Below are 5478 nucleotides of genomic sequence, written 5' to 3'. Positions count from 1 at the left end.
CTCAAACGTGTTTGCTTTCTTCTTCATTTCAGTGCAGGGGGTGTATGTTATTAGTTTGTTTCTTTGTGAAAATCCAGTTTTTAAGTTTCTGGATATTTGCTTCACAAAAGGAATTATTTTTCTCCCATTAGCTGTGTATATTCATTATTAATTTTAAAATGATTTATACTTATAAAATAATAGAACTGGACTTCTAAGAGGCTTTGTGTATAGGCTGCATTTCAAAGGTGGCAAAACTCCATTTTGAGATATAGACTTTAAAAATCTATGTTAGTATCATCAGATTATTGCATGTGTACAATCACTGTATCCTTCCAGTGCCAACATTTGGTTTGGAAACTTGCTGCCTCAAAATATTTAGGGAGAAAGGTCAGAAGCACACAAAAAAGGAATAGAGAAAAACGTTGAGTATTACATGGAGAGATAAGAAGTGAGTATCATGGATTAGACAGGTCAACCATTCTGATGCACTGGTTTCACCAGAATATTGCACCAGAGAAATTATGAAATGGTGCAAAAGAATATACTTTCGCTTGCTTAACCTGGCTCAACTTAAGCGCCCTCCACCAGCTCATCAGAGGAAACAATGATATCCTCAATGTGTATGCCCTGGAGGTGGTTTGTGAACTTTTACTAACATGGAAAGGAGAAATTCCCTCAGCATTACCAGAGGACTCCTGATAAAGTGTTAAGGAGAAGGAGGGAAGATGAAGAAGGAAAGTTGGAAAGTGAGAAATTTTGGGATGGGGGTGCCAGATGGCCTAAGTGCCAGCATGTCATGGGAAAATTAGAGGCCGTAAAAGGCAAGGTTTTGACATTTTCTATTTTGAAGGTTTGGCTAGTCGAAGAATAGCAATCTTCATGGTTAGCAGGATTCCGGGCAGAAATATAAAGTTCATCAGGTCTGCATGCTAGGAGTGCGAAGGCTCTGAGCTGCCTTACTTTGATGAGCAGATGCCTCTAACAAGGATAACTTTAAACCAAAATTGAGTTAAACCAAAGGCCTTTTAACATGAGAATAGAGAAGTAGTACACATTAGAATGTGCTCCATTCGGGACAAGAATCACCCCTGTGATGCGCTTGGGCACACAGAGAGGGTCTCACTCCTGGAAGCAGTAATCATTCCACAGGAAATGGAAAGGTACATCCTCAGCGTCTGTCTCACCTGAGCTGACAAAATCCCAAAGCATCGCCTCTTCAGTGGGTCCAGAGGATGTCCAGGAGCGATAGAGACGGGATACAGACAGATAAAGAAATACATGTGATCTAAATCTTTTCTCAAGAGAAGAGTGGAAGACTTTGCAGGAGAACTTGATGGAACTTTAAACGTCAGATGGATAAGAAGCTTTAACAGAAAGGGATGTTGATAGAGTTTTGGATGTAAAAGAGCCAGTATAGTCGATCGACTCTAACTGGAGAGCCCTGTGGCTTTGGCCTGGGAAACCCCTATTGTTTACATATCTAGCACAGACCTATGCATAACTGTCTCACCTGTTAGTCTGTACGTTATAAGCTATTTATAGAATATATATATAATATATATATATATATAATATATATATATATATATATATATATATTATATATATATATATATTATATATATATATATATATATATATATATATATATATATATATATATATATATATATATATATATATAATATATATATTATATATATATATATATATTATATATATATATATATATATATATATATATATATATATATATATATATATATATATATATATATATATAATATATGACTGTCATGGTGTTAATGAAAGGGCTTGATATTTGAGGGAAAGACAATTAATTTTGTAAACCTTCATTCACATTTTGGCAGCATGTACACGTGGTTTATGCGATGGTGCTGCACCATTCACCCCTCTAATCTCCACGCCACCATGGAAGACTCCACGTGGGTCACACTCTCAAGCGTCTCTTGGTAACAGCCAAGCAAAAGATATTATAAGTAAATAAGAGAGAAAAGTAAGAATAAGAGAGAGAGCAGAGCTGAAAGAGGTGTGAGGAGAGTGACCCTCTGGTAGTGAGTGATAAGAGGGCAATAGCGCGTAATTACGAGGAATGCAAAGCCTGAAAGCTGGCTCGTTAGAGTCGATAGACGTAGGACATGTAGCAATAGGTTAAATTTCTACGATAGATCTTAGAGTCATGGCAAAGACATAGGGCAAGGTGGAATATACCAATTGGTCGTGGATGAGTCGTGGATGAGGCTCTGATCAGGGCTCTATCTCTCTCTGGGTCTGTAAAATCTCTGTCTCATGGATATTGAGGTAAGGCAAGGTGGGGTTGGACTTTAGGGAGCTTCATCATTGTCTGGGCCAAACCTGCCTGCAGACTCACCGACTTTTACGTTCTTTTTAGGGATTTTTATGTAGAAAGGGAGGGAGATTTGATGTTGCATGGCAGCGCACTGACCACACACTCCTCTCACACACCTCAGGTCTGCATCCCAGAGAGGGTCTCTAAGAACTTATAAGGTGAGGATGAGGATCTCCTCCTCACCATCCTTGTGACACTCATCTACTCACTCTCTCATATTCTACGTGCCATACCCAGGCACTTCATCTAGAAGCAGCACATCACATAACACTAACACCATTAGGGCAGCCCCTCAAACAAGTCGCCCATTGCTGCAAAGATTCAGGAGCTGGTGGTACTGGCTGCACGGTAGAGCGTATTATATACTACTTCTTTTGTACTACTGAAACTATGTGTGTAAAGCACCCTTGGCGTGGTACATCCTCCCCCTAACCCTCACCTGACACAATGGCTTGGAGAGCTCCAGACGGGCATGGAGCATGGTAGGTCATTGCTCCTGTCCCTTTCTATAACAAATACGACGATGCCCTATTGCCTTAGACCCGCCTAAGGCTCTGACGGCTGGCACCATGACGCCCTTTCAAAGTTAGACGAGCGACCTGAGGACCTATTAGGTCGGCTCTACTACTACCATATCACCTAATAAACAGCACCCAACCACCCTCCGTTTTGCACCCCACATCACTAGCAATCTCATCGAGATCCAGTGTACACCGCTTTACTGCAGCTCGCTACACTAACTGCCATAGTCAAACAGTGCCTTCGATGGGAAGCGCATAAAAAGCAAGCAAATTAAAACATATCCTAGGACAACCCTGAAGGGCAACGACAGTGATCTTGTATTCACCGATATCCATATACAAACTATCCAAACATGAATTCAAGATAAACAAATATTTCTACTCAGCCCTCCTTTTAATAGGTAGCACCAAGATTTATTTTATCATCAGAACTAACGGCGTGCCAGAACTTTAATAAAATATTTTTTATTATTATTGTTTTACAGCACATTATTATTATTATTATTATTATTATTATTATTATTATTATTATTATTATTATTATTGGTGTATTATTTTTATTACACACACACACACACACAATAATAAAGACGTACTACCGCAAAGTCATCATCGCTGAGTATGGCGGAAGATTACCTACATACTAGTCCAGATCTTCTCAATTAACCCTAACTGATAAGTGACTTCGTGTCCAAGAGGTAGCACTTGGGAGAAGCATCATATCACAGCAGCCACTGTCAAATAAATTCTTTCCATACCACTATCAACAAAGAGGGCCGTCAGAGGGTCCTCCCTCATAAAACCTACCGCGGACACTGGGCAACACGTAAAAAATATTAAATGAATAGTAAATACGGCACACACGTTGCACCTGGCACAATCTGCCCTCTTCTCTCTCTTATTTCTCTCCTCTACACTCTCTGAGCATTTCTCTACTCTCTCCTCTCTTATTTGGCACTTGTACTACAAGAAGGCATTTTCTAGGGTTTAGCGGTTAAAGAACTTATCTGAAAGCATAGAATCTCTCTGAAAACCGACCCTCCTATTGCCCTACTACTATGCTACCTACTACTTATATAACTATTAGAGTAATATGCAATTCACATAGACATACATGAGAAGATTTTACTGAACATATAAATAAGGCCTTTTATGTCCAATCAAATTGCTGTCAGCCCGAGTCTCCATGTCTCTCTCTCTCTCTCTCTCTCTCTCTCGTACACACAAATCTCTCTCTCTCTCTCTCTCTCTCTCTCTCCACACACAATAAACATTCTTTCTACCCTGCTCACACACACACAGGGATACATCACACTATTCTTGACCTGCTCATCTAAGGGATACATCTTCAGGTGAAATTGGCATTGAAGGTGATGTTGTACTGTACTTATCCTCCTCACGCTTATCTACAGGTTTTCATTGAGCCCTCGTAGACTTCCACTGAAGGTAAAGGCAGTAAAAAGTAAAACGGATAATACTGTTGCTGCTGTTAGCCTATATCTCCAGATAACTCACTGATTCTTCCAGTTCAGTTCTTATGTTTTGTAGGTTGGTTCTGTTGATAATATTCAGTGAGATGTAATAACATTGTACTTTTAGCTAATTCTGATACAACGACAACTACTACTACTATTACTAGTACTACTACTACTACTACTACTACTTACTACAGCAAATAACTACTACTACTACTACTACTACTGCTTTACTACTTTGATTACTTATTAATACACACTACTTTTACTTACTACTACTACTACTTATACTACTACTACTTATGCTACTACATCTCCTCTGACTCATCCCCCTCTGACTCCTTTATGCGCATAGATTTTAGGATTTTAGAATGATGTTTTCTATGCCACTCTGGTCCTTCAATCCTCAGAAGGCTTATGGACCTGATGGAGCTCCTCTATTGTCCTTAAAACAATGTGCTCTCCGTGCTGACAGGCACCCTGCCTGGTCAAAACTCTCTTTCGCTCTCTGCCTGTCAACACCTACCTTTCCTTCCTGCTGGAAGTATTACCTTCAAATAGTCCAAATGTGCCCTGGAAGATGTGGATTTCCAATCCCTCAAATGCAACCGTCCTATAAGCTGCTACTTTCTTTCTTGTCATCTAAAGCTGAATCAATTCTTAACCGAAGATTCAAAAGCACCTTCATTCCCCCTAACATCTCTATCTGATCGCCAGTATGGTAATCCGTCAAAGCACCGGCGTTCATTGGTGACCATGTCTTTCCTAACTAACTTCATCATCCTTCTCTTAGCTGTTTCTGGTGAACCTCTGTCGTTGACATTAAAGTTCGTCACTAGAGGTCTGGCATGATATATTTATTTCCAACCACTCCTCCTATGGTTTTGTATCCTTCAAAGGATTTTATCTCCAGTCTCCTTTCACCTGCCTACAAAGGTGGTCACTGTTCTTCCTAAACCAGTGTTTTAAACTTTTGTGCAGCGGACCCTTCTACTGATTAAAGATTTCATCTGAATGTATGGACCTCTTCTAATGAACTCTTGGTCAAAGGTAGCCGAATTGAAACCTCTGCTATTGCGCTGGACATGAGGTACAAAGAGAAAAGCCTGTCATAGGGTCTGGCACAAAT

The sequence above is a fragment of the Eriocheir sinensis genome, chromosome 28 (assembly GCF_024679095.1).
Source record: "Eriocheir sinensis breed Jianghai 21 chromosome 28, ASM2467909v1, whole genome shotgun sequence".
In the NCBI taxonomy this organism is placed as follows: domain Eukaryota; kingdom Metazoa; phylum Arthropoda; class Malacostraca; order Decapoda; family Varunidae; genus Eriocheir; species Eriocheir sinensis.
This window is presented reverse-complemented; position numbering follows the sequence as displayed.